This window comes from Leucopleurus acutus, assembly GCF_964270905.1.
Source record: "Leucopleurus acutus genome assembly, chromosome: X".
Classification (NCBI taxonomy): domain Eukaryota; kingdom Metazoa; phylum Chordata; class Mammalia; order Artiodactyla; family Delphinidae; genus Leucopleurus; species Leucopleurus acutus.
In genome coordinates, this window is record NC_139148.1 from 41,845,620 (window position 1) to 41,857,236 (window position 11,617).

Genomic DNA, 11,617 nt, shown 5'->3' on the forward strand with positions numbered 1-11,617 from the left:
AAGTCTGCCCTCTGGGATGACGGGGGAAGACGTTTATGGGATGTGCCACATGCTTATGGCCGCTGGGTGCTACTGTCCACCTAGGGATGCACTGCAGAAGCCATGGGTGCTGCAGGAACTTGGTGAGAGCAGCACACCAGAGCTAGGAAGAGAAGTCACTTCCTCCTCCAGTGTCTTTCTATGCCCTCTACTGATAACTGAAATACTTAGGCTAATTTCTTTCCTTTCCCATCCTCTTCAGTGCCATTATACTATTCATTTTTAATATAGGTATGTTCATTTGTTAGCTTATATGTCATTTAGGGTTCACCCCACATTGTAGTTAATTTTAATTTTTTGGAGGATGTGAAACAGTATGGTTTCATGAATCAAAGCTACACAAAAAGGTATATTCAGAGAAGCGTCACTTATCTCCTTGTCCCTGCTATCCTGTCCCTTTCCCACCTATCCCCTGTAGGTAAGTGAGCTCTTTAGTTTCAAGTGTATCCTCCTGTATTTCTTTTGCAAGGACATGTATGTCTTCTTATATCCCCTTCTTTCTAGACACTCTTTAAAGCTTCACTTTCTTCACTTAACAGTATGAAATCATTCCATATCCATTCATAGTCTTCCTTTTGTTGGAGATCTTTAAGGTGGATTTCTAGATGTAGGATTGCTGACTCAAGAGGTAAGAACAAATGTAGTCTAGTTAGATATTACCCAATTCCTCGCCAGAAGGATTGAAGCAGTTTGTGTTCCCAACAGAAATATACTAGAGTGCTTTTTTCCCCACAGCCTCACCAACATAACATATTGTCACACTTTTAATTTTTACCAGTCTGATAGATGAGACATGGCATCTTGGTGTTATTTTAATGTGCATTTTGCTAATTGTAAGTAAGTTTGAGCTTTAAAAATATATTTGGTGGCCATCGTACGTCTCTTTTTCTTTTTGTGAATTACCTGTTCATGTCTTCCCATTTTTTAAATTTGTTTTTTATTAAAGTATAGTTGATTCACAACGTTGTGTTAATTTCTGCTGTACAGCAGTGATTCAGTTATACATATTCTTTTAAAATATTTTTTCCCTTGTTTATCCATTCCATATATAATAGCTTGCATATGCTAACCCCAGCGTCCCACTCCATCCCTCCCCCACCCTCCATCCCCCTTGGAAACCACTAGTCTGTTTTCTACATCTGTGAGTCTGTTTCTCTTTCGTAGATGCATTTGTGTCATGTTTTAGATTTCATATATAAGTGATATCATATGGTGTTTGTCTTTCTCTTTCTGACTTACTGCACTTAGTATGATAATCTCTAGTTGCATCCCTGTTGCTGAAAATGGCATTATCTCATTCTTTTTGATGGCTGAGTAGTATTCCATTGTATATATGTACCACATCTTCTTTATCCATTCATCTGTCAATGGACATTTAGGTTGCTCCCACATTTTTAAAATGAGGTTTTTAGGCCCATGTTTCTCAATTTTTAAGAGTTCTTTATATCAGGGATCAGCAAACTAGAACCCATAGGCCAAATCTGGCCCACCACCAGTTTTTATAAATAAAGTTTTATTGAAACACAGCCACACTCATTTGTTTACATATTGTCTATGCTGCTTTCACACTACCCCTGCAGAGTTGGTAGTGTAGATTGAGTCAATTCTTTTCGTTCTTTTTTTTCTTTAAGAATTTACCAAGTGTAATAAATTAGAGGTGAAGTCACAACAAAAGAATTTATGGCGTCCAAAAAAATTCACAAGTAGAAGATTCCTTCTATCAACTTCTCAGAGTCCCATGAGCTCTCCCCTGACCTCTGAAAGATGGGTTTTACCAAAATCTGGTTTACACTGAACTTTTCAGGTATATATGATCTGAAAAGAAAGAAGTATCTGATAAGAACCTGCCTGGTGCTCCTTCCTTGTTGCAGCCCTTCTTTGTGTAAGTGATCAGAATCAGGTCCAAGTGACACAGAACCAAGCATGACATATCACACCAAACACCATTTCCTGTCCAACCAATTCTCATCTCTCTCCAGTAATGAAGAGGTGGACGTTCTTCTTGGACTGCAGCATCTGTGCAGCCCGCTCGACCCCGACCACAGCAGCCAACCTCTGGGCATCGTACTTGGAGTAGAGGACAGTGCAGGTCCAGGCAGCTTCCTCTCCTCTGGTGGTGGCTTGCAGCATGTTACAGACTTCACTGTAGAAGTGGGGATATGTTGGCAGTTCATAGAAAATCAGGTTCCTGATGCCTTTTATTGTGTATCTTTTGTAGAAATGGAAGCGCTCTGTGAGGAGCAGGAACTGCTTCTCTCCTTGAAGGAAGAAGTGTCTGGCCCTGGAGACACCAGACTTCTGGGCACACTCGCAGATATGAGTGAAGTTCAGTTCCTCCTTCTTGAAGTAATTTCGGAGACGCACAAAGTCCAAGTAGGAGGGGACATAGATAAGCGTGTGAGACATGACTGCATCACGATACTGAGGCAAAATCTTGTTGACGAAAAAGTTAAACCTGGCATCAATCACTGAAGCTAGGTTTTCAGCTTCCATCCTCTGGAAGACACGTGGGAGCTGCACCAGGACATGACTGATGCAGCCTGTCATTGGGACGTTCCTCACAGCCACCTGGCCTTGCCCATGGACGCAGTATTTGATGAACACAGAGTTGATCTGGGCATCCTGCAGGGCCCCAGACAGCAGCGTCTGACGATAGTACTTGGACCAATTATTGAGGCTCCACATGCGCACTCGAGAAAAGTCCACCCCATGTGAGTCCAAGGGCAGTAGGTCCATGTGGTTCATCAAATGCAAGACATGCTCCCAGTTCTGCATCAGGTAAATGTCAGCTTGATCAATGATGAGAAGCTCAATAGAAGACAGAAAGTCAAAATCTCTCTTCTTCTCTCCTTCTCCACCAATGATGGTCCTCAAGCCCAGAGGGGAGGCAATGAGGATGTCTGACGAATAGAAGGGGGCATAAAGTCGGATGCTTCTCTGCAGTATTGCCACTCCAGTCCTGAAGTGGTCATCGATGTTGCCGACAAATACAGCTTCATAATCCTCAGGCCTCTTCAGGTTGGGTGGTCTCTCCTCGGGATCTGAGCCATACTCTCCATTAAACCTCTTTTTGTTGCCTACAATTATTTTCTTCTTGCTGTCGCCCTCAAGAAGACTGATGAAGAGCTGTACCACCCGCAAAGCAGCTTCCCGGAATGGCACCACTATCAGCACCTTGGGCCTCGTTAGCCCTTGGTCCCTGAAGTCATCATCATCACCCACCCCAAGTTTCTGGCTTCGGCACCTGCTGTTGTTGGTAAGCACCTGGGCATTGGCTTTGAGGACGTGATTTATCACATGTAGGCAGTACACGTGGCGGATCTCTTCCCCATTCTTCAGGGCAGTCCTTTCTGGGTAGAACAGGTCCTGGTAAGAATTCATAATTAAGAAGAGCTCTTTCTGGAGGGGTGTGAAGGGGCTACTTGAATTTGGGGGACCAGAGAGGAACTGGCTGTTGGTCTTGATCCAGGTGGATTCCAGAGGCTTCTGGAGATGAAGTGACTTTAAGTCAATGTCCTTTGGGGGTTTAAAGGTTTCCGGTTTCCAACTGTTGAAACCTGGATGAAAAGACAAGCTGGCCCAGGCTGGGCCATTTTAGCTGGTGGGTAGTTTTGGGATTTGTGGCAACAGCCTGGATTTCTTTTTCTTTCAGTTCTTTGTTTACATGTTGTGCAAATGGATCTTGTAATGCTTTCAGAGAACAGTTGCCTTCTCTTTCCTCTTCGAGAAAGTTGGTTTCTAGGCTGAAGAGTGACTCATGTTTTGCATCTGTAAACTCCTCTGGGGATTCCTCTGATGTGCCAGGTGGCCCGTGCCCATCTTTTCCCTTAGGGTCAGCAGGTAAGGCCGCATTCTTCTGCATGTCAGTAGACGCTACTGCCGTCTCTTCCTCCACACTGATGTCACTATCGCCATCTTCAAGATTCATTTCTGTCTCATCTATAACACTGTCTTCTTCTTCCTCTTCCTCCTCCTCATCTTCCTTGGAAACATCCTTTAATGTGGCAAGTAGTCTGTTGTAACCAGAAACTTGTTCTGGTTCACTCTCTGCTTCACTTTCAGAACTTGAAGTATCTAAACTCTCTGACAGTTGACAAGTCTGTGGTTTTGCTTCCTTTCTGGAAACCCTTGGAAGGTGGAAAACAGAAGTTCAATGTTTTGAAATAAAAGATTTGGTAAAGCTGTCTTCTCTTGTAACTTAGAAAGAAGATCAGTGGACGAAAGCAGTTCAGGAGCTTGTAGTTCTAAAGAAGTCATGATCCACACCATTGTAAAGAAATCATACCCCAATAAAGATGTTAAAAAAAAAAGTCATGATCAAGTGGGGTTTATTCCAGAGACACAAGGATAGTTCAACATCAGCCCGAGAGGCTTGTCTGCTCACCCGCCGGGGTGGGCGGGGCTGGGAGCTCAATTCTTTTCATTCTTGTTTCTTTATTCTGCTCTGTGGTAGTTATTTCCACTATTTTATCTTCCAGGTCACTTATCCGTTCTTCTGCCTCAGTTATTCTGCTATTGATTCCTTCTAGAGAATTTTGTATTTCATTTATTGTGTTGTTCATCATTGTTTCTTTGCGCTTTAATTCTTCTAGGTCCTTGTTAAACGTTTCTTGTATTTTCTCCATTCTATTTCCAAGATTTTGGATCATCTTTACTATCATTACTCTGAATTCTTTTTCAGGTAGACTGCCTATTTCCTCTTCATTCGTTAGGTCTGGTGGGTTTTTACCTTGCTCCTTCATCTGCTGTGTGTTTCTCTGTCTTCTCATTTTGCTTAACTTACTGTGTTTGGTGTCTCCTTTTTGCAGGCTGCAGGTTCGTAGTTCTTGTTGTTTTTGCTGTCTTCCCCCAGTGGCTAAGCTTGGTTCAGTGGGTTGTGCGGGCTTCCTGGTGGGGGGGACTGGTGCCTGTGTTCTTGTGGATGAGGCTGGATCTTGTCTTTCTGGTGGGCAGAACCGTGTCCGGTGGTGTTTTGCGGTGTCTGGGACCTTATTATGATTTTAGGCAGCCTCTCTGCTAATGGGTGGGGTTGTGTTCCTGCCTTGCTAGTTGTAGGGTGTCCAGCACTGTAGCTGGCTGGTTGTTGAATGGAGCTGGCTCTTAGCTTTGAATTGGAGATCTCTGGGAGAGCTTTCACTGTTTGATTTTACGTGGAGCTGGGAGGTCTCTGGTGGTCCAATGTCCTGATGTCGGCTTTCCCACCTCAGAGGCACAGGCCTGACACTTGGCTGGAGCACCAAGACCCTGTCAGCCACACGGCTCAGAATTAAAGGGAGAAAGAAAGAAAGAAAGAAAGAAAGAGAGAGAGAGAGAGAGAGAGAGAGAGAGGGAGGCAGGGAAGGAGGGTGGGAGGGAGGAAGAGAGAGAGAGAGAGAGAGAGAGAGAGAGAGAGAAAGAAGGAAAGAAAGAAAGAAAGAGAGAAAGGAAGGAAGGAAGGAGAAAAGAAAGAAAAAATAAAGTTATTAAAATAAAAAAATATTAAAAATTTTTAAAAAAAGAAAAAAGAAAGAAGAGAGCAGCCGAACCAAAAGAACAACTCCACCAGTGATATCAAGCCCTAAAACTATACTAAAAAAAAACCAAAAGCAAAAAAAACCGGACAGACAGGACCCTAGGACAAATGGTAAAAGGAAAGCTATACAAACAAAATCACACAAAGGATACACATACACACTCACAAAAGGAGAAAAAGGAAAAAATATATATATAAAGGAAGAGTAACGAAATCAATAAAGATATCTACCAATGATAATAAACTCTAAATACTAAACTAAGATAAACATAAAACCAGAAACAAATTAGATGCAGAAAGGAAACTCCAAGTCTACAGTTGTTCCCAAAGTCCACTGCCTCAATTTTGGCATGATTCGTTGTCTATTCAGGTATTCCAGAGATGCAAGTTGATTGTGAAGATTTAATCCACTGCTCCTGAGGCTGCTGGGAGAAATTTCCCTTTCTCTTATTTTTTGCACGGCTCCTGGGGTTCGGCTTTGGATTTGGTCCCACGTCTGCATGTAGGTCGCCTGAGGGTGTCTGTTCTTCGCTCAGACAGGATGGGGTTAAAGTAGCAGCTGATTAGGGGGCTCTGGCTCACTCGGGCCAGGGGGAGGGAGGGGTACAGAATGCGGGGCAAACCTGTGGTGGCAGAGGCCGGCGTGACATTGCAACAGCCTGAGGTGCGCTGTGTGTTCTCCCGGGGAAGTTGTCCCTGGATCATGGGACCCTGGCAGTGGCGGGCTGCACAGGCTCCCGGAGAGGAGGTGTGGATAGTGACCTGTGCTCACACACAGGCTTCTTGGTGGCTGCAGCAGCAGCCTTAGCGTCTCATGCCCATCTCTCATGTCCGCACTGATAGCTGCGGCTCACGCTCATCTCTGGAGCTCGTTTAGGCGGTGCTCTGAATCCCCTCTCCTTGCGCACCCCCAAACAATGGTCCTCCAACACTTCTAGGTAGGTCTCTGGACCTGCTGTGGCACTGTGGGGCCAGCTCACACTCTGATCTGGCCTTACTCCTGCATGTACTTGTCTCCAAAGTCCACAGTTGCCCCCAAAGTCCACAGCCTCGATTGTGGGAACACTCGTTTTCTCTTCAGATATTTCACAGATTCAGGTTTTACCAAGCCAATTGCAGGGGTTTAATCCGCTGCTCCTGTGGCTGCATGGAGAGATTTCCCTTTCTCTTCCTTGGTCGCATAGCCCCTGGAGTTCACCTTTGGTTTTGGCCCTTCCTCTGCCTGTCAGCCACCCTCAGGCATCTGTTCCTGCCCAGCCAAGAGGGGTGAAAGCAGAGGCTGATTAGGGCTCACTTGCTCACTCAGGCCGGGGAGAGGGAGGGATACAGCTGTCACAGTTGGGGTGTGGGGGGAGTGCCTGCAGTGGCAGAGGCCAGCAGGAAGTTGCTACAGCCTGAGGCATGCCATGCATTCTCCCAGGGAAGTTGGCCCCAGATAATGGGACCCTTGGCAGTGGTGGGCAGCACAGGCTCCCAGGAAGGTGTGGGCAGTGACCTGCACTTGCTCCCGGGACCCTCGGCAGCAGCAGCGGCAGCCGTCGCGCCCACCTCTGGGATCCTAGGTAGCAGCTGCGGCTCGCATGGGTGATGCCCTGCCGTCTGTGAGTGCATGTAGGTAGAAGCTCCTATGGTGGGATTGCCCCTCTCCTTGAGCACCCTGCAACAATGGTCTCTTGCCTCTCAGGAAGGCCTAGGCTTTTTCCCAGACTCCCTCAGTTGTGGTGCACTAGCCCCCTTCAGGCTGTGTTCACGCAGCCAACCCCAGTCCTCTCCCTGGGGTCTGACCTCCGAAGCCTGAGCCTCAGTGCCCAGCCCCCACCTGCCCTGAACAGACAAGCATCTCAGGCTGGGGAGTGGTGGTTGGCACCAATCCTCTGTGCGGGATTCTCTCTGCTTTGCCCTCCGCAACCCTGTTGCTGCGCTGTCTTCCATGGCTCCGAAGCTTCCGCACCGCCACCCCGCATCTCCGCCAGTGAATGGGCTTCCTAGTGTGTGGAAACTTTTCCTCCTTCACGGCTCCCTCCCAGAGGGGCAAGTCCTGTCCCTACTCTTTTGTCTCTGTTTTTTTCTTTTTTCTTTTGCCCTACCCAGCCACGTGGAGATTTTCTTGCCTTTTTGTAAGTCTGAGGTCTTCTGCCAGCGTTCAGTAGGTGTTCTGTAGGAGTTGTTCCATGTGTAGATGTATTTTAGATGTATTTGTGGGGAGGAAGGTGATCTCCATGTCCTACTCCCCTGCCATCTTGAAGGTCCTCCTGGAAGTTTTATATTTTTTAATTACAGATTCAATTTCACTTCTAGTGATCAGTCGGTTCAAACTGTGTTTCTGCTTGACTCTGTCTTGGCAGGCTGTATGTTTCTAGAAATTTGTCCATTTCTTCTAGGTTGTCCAATTTGTTGGCATATAACTGTTCACAGTATTCTCTTATGATTTTTTTTTTTTTTTTTTTTTTTTTTGCAGTACGTGGGCCTCTCACTGTTGTCGCCTCTCCCGTTGTGGAGCACAGGCTCCGGACGCGCAGGCTCAGCGGCCATGGCTCACGGGCCCAGCTGCTCCATGGCATGTGGGATCTTCCCGGACCGGGGCATGAACCTGTGTCCCCTGCATCGGCAGGCGGACTCTCAACCGCTGCGCCACCAGGGAAGCCCTCTCTTATGATTTTTTTAATCTCTGTGATATCATTATTATCTCTCTTCTTTCATTTCTTATTTTGTTTATTTGGGTCCTCTCTCTTTTCTTCTTTGTGAGCCTGGCTAAAAGTTTATCAGTTTCATTATCCTTTTGAAAACCCAGCTTTTGGTTTCATTTACCTTTTTGGTTTTTTTATCTCTATTTTTTTTACTTCCTCTCTGATCTTTATTATTTCCTTCCTACTTCTGACTTTGGGCTTTGTTTGTTCTTCTTTTTCTAATTCTTTCATGTGGTAAGCTAGGTTGTTTAGTTGAGATTTTTCTTATTTCTCGAGAATGGTCTGTACTGCTATGAACTGATTTTGCTGCATCCCACAGATTTTGGAAAATTGTGTTTTCATTTTCATTTGTCTTGAGGTATTTTCTGATTTCCTCTTTGATTTCATTGTTGACTTTTTTTTTAATAGCATGTTGTTTAGTCTCCACGTGTTTGTTCTTTCCCCCTTTTTCTTTCTGTAGTTATTTTCTAGCTTTGTGCCTTTGTGGTCAGAAAAGATACTTGAAATAATTTCTATCCTCGTAAATTTGTTGAGGCTTGTTTTGTGACTTAGTATGTGATCTATCCTGGAGAGCGTTCCATTTGCACCTGAAAAGAATGTGTATTCTGCTTTCTTTGCACGTAGTGCCCTGTAGATATCAATTAAGTCCAACTGGTCTATTGTGTCATTTAGGACCTCTATTGCTTTATTGATTTTCTGTCTCAGTGATCTGCCCGTTGATGTCAGTGGGGCGTTAAAGTCTCCTACTCTTATTGTACTATTGTCAATTTCTTCCTTTATGTCTGTCAGTATTTGCTTTACATATTTAGGTGCTCCTGTATTGGGCACATATATGTTAACGAGTGTAGTATCCTCTTCTTCTATTGATCCCTTTATCATTATATAATGCCCTTCTTTGTCTTTCATTATAGCCTTTGTTTTAAAGTGTATTTTGATACGAGTATTGCTAGCCCTGCTTTCTTGTCATTTCCATTTGCACAAAATAACTTTTTCCATCCCCTCACTTTCATTCTGTGTGTGTTTTCTCACCCTGAAGTCTCTTGTAGGCAGCATGTTGAAGGGTCTTGTTTTTTTATCCAGTCAGCCACCCTGTTTTGTTTGGAGTATTTAGTCCATTGAGATTTAAAGTAATTATTGATAGGTATGTATTTATTACCATTTAATTCCTTGTTTTCTCATTTTTTTGTAGTTTTTTGTTCATTTCTTTTTCTTTTTGTGGTTTGATGATTTTCTTTTGTAGTATGCCTGAGTTCCTTTCTTTTTGTTTTTTTGTGTATCTATTGTTGATTTTTGATTTGTGGTTACCGTGGGATTCATATATGTTGACCCATAATTGTATCTACTTGCTATAAACTGATAATCATTTAAGTTCACACACATTCTAAAAGATGTACATTTTTTACTTCCCTCCCCCACATTTTGTGATTTTGATGTTCTATTTTACATGTTCATGCTTATCCTTTTGCTGTTAATTGTAGTTACAATTGCTTTTACAAAATTTTTTTTGATTGTTTTTTAATCTATGTACTGGCTTATTTAAGTGATCATCAATCCTTTTATATATCTGCCTTTCCAATAGATTCTTGCTTCTTTTCTTTTTAGAGAAAACCCTTCAATATTTCTTTTAGGGAGGTTAATATTGCTGAATTCCTTTAGCTTTTGCTTGTCTGAGAAATTCTTTATCTTTCTTTCTATTCTAAATGGTAATCTTGCTGGGTAGGGTATCCTAAGTTGCAGGTTTTTCCCTTTCAGGACTTTGAATATATCATGCCACTCCCTCTGGCCTGCAAAGTTTCTGAAGAGAAATCAGCTGAGAGCCTTATGGGGGTTCCCTTGTAACTGACTCCATGTTTCTTTGCCGCCTTTAGAGTCCTCTCTTTATCTTTAACTTTTTCCATTTTAATTATGATACATCTTGGTGTGAGTCTGTATGGGTTCATCTTGCTTGGGACCCTCTGTGCTTCCTGTACCTGGATATCTGTTTCTTTCTTTAGGTTTCAGAAGTTTTCAACCATAATTTCTTCAAATACATTTCAATTCCCTTTCCTCTCTTTTCTCCTTCTGGAAGCCCTATAATGCGGATGTTGGCATGTTTTATATTATGCCGTAGATCTCGTATGTTGCTTTCGTTTTCTTTTTCATTTGTCTTTCTGTCTGCTGTTCTAATTGGGTGGTTTCCATTTTTCTATCTTCCAGATCAGTTATGTGTTCTTCTGTATCACCTAGTCTGCTGTTAATTCCTCCTAGTGTATTTGTCATTTCAGTTATTTTATTCTTCAGTTCTGCCTGTTTCTTTTTAATATTTTCTTGTTCCTTGTTAAAATTCTCACTGTGTTCATATATCTGTTTCCTTAATTCAGTTAGCATTTTATTGCTAATGCTTTGAACTCTTTAATAATAATAAATAATTTCTGTTTCATTAGTTGTTTTTTCAGGGGTTTTCTCTTGTTCTTTCATCTGAAAAAATCCCTCTGCCTTCTCATTTTGCTTAACTTCCTCTGTCTCTATGAAATTAGGTGAAATAGTTACCTATACCAATCTTGAAGGAGGGTCCTTGTGTGGGAGCATCACAATACTGTCTTCATGTGCCCAGTGGCTTTGATGGGAGAGCTGGATCTGAAGTGAGCATGAATCACATCTTCCCCCAGAGTGTGCTGGTAGCTATCACATTGGTAGAAGGTGGGGCTGGAAATGGAGGGGCTAGAGCCAGGGCCAGATGTGGTCTAGGGCTTCTCCTCTGCTCAGTGGCCAACACCACCCTGTTGGGGGTGGGGGTGGGGGTACGGGTGGGGGTGGGTCCTAAGTTGCTGGAGCATAAGTCCTAAGAGTCTGGTCTGAGCTGGCTCCATTCCCTCTAAGTGTGTGCTCTCCCGTCTCCCAGCACGGGCACCCTTGTCCCAAAGGGGAGCAGTACTGGAGGAAGAGGAGCTGGAGCAGGTGCTTGGTGTGGGTCAGGGCACAGGCTTTAGCAGTACCAGCACCAGTCACTGTTCTGGACCATTCCTGCAAGTGCCAGCAATGGCTGCCTTCACCTTGTTTAGATGCCATGCTGGGTCTGAGCCAGCTCGGTCCCTCACAACTGTGCACTCCCCTCTGCCATGGTAGCCCTCACCCTAATGCAGAGCTGCACCATGGAGCAAGTGGAGCCAGAGCAGATGCTTAGCTCAGGCTGGGTCACATGCTGGGTTGGTCATGGGAAACCAGCCAGAGTCCTGGGTAGTTTCAATATGCTTCCCCACCCTTGTTCCGGGGAGTAAGCAAGCATGTGCATGCTCTTCATGAGTGGTGTGTAGGTTTCTTACAGCCCTCCTATTAGTCTCACTGGTTTTCAAACCAGCTCCAGTTTCTTGTCTTCCCCGTGTCAGACCCCAAGGCTGGG

General features: G+C 44.2%; 1 pseudogene across 1 annotated transcript; it reads right to left on the reverse strand.

The window, feature by feature from the left end:
* Positions 1 to 1,788: 1,788 nt before the first annotated feature.
* On the reverse strand, positions 1,789 to 4,097 carry LOC309977915 (U3 small nucleolar RNA-associated protein 25 homolog; annotated as a pseudogene). The gene has a single exon. The product of its transcript is annotated as a U3 small nucleolar RNA-associated protein 25 homolog (transcript).
* Between the last annotated feature and the right edge of the window lie 7,520 nt (positions 4,098 to 11,617).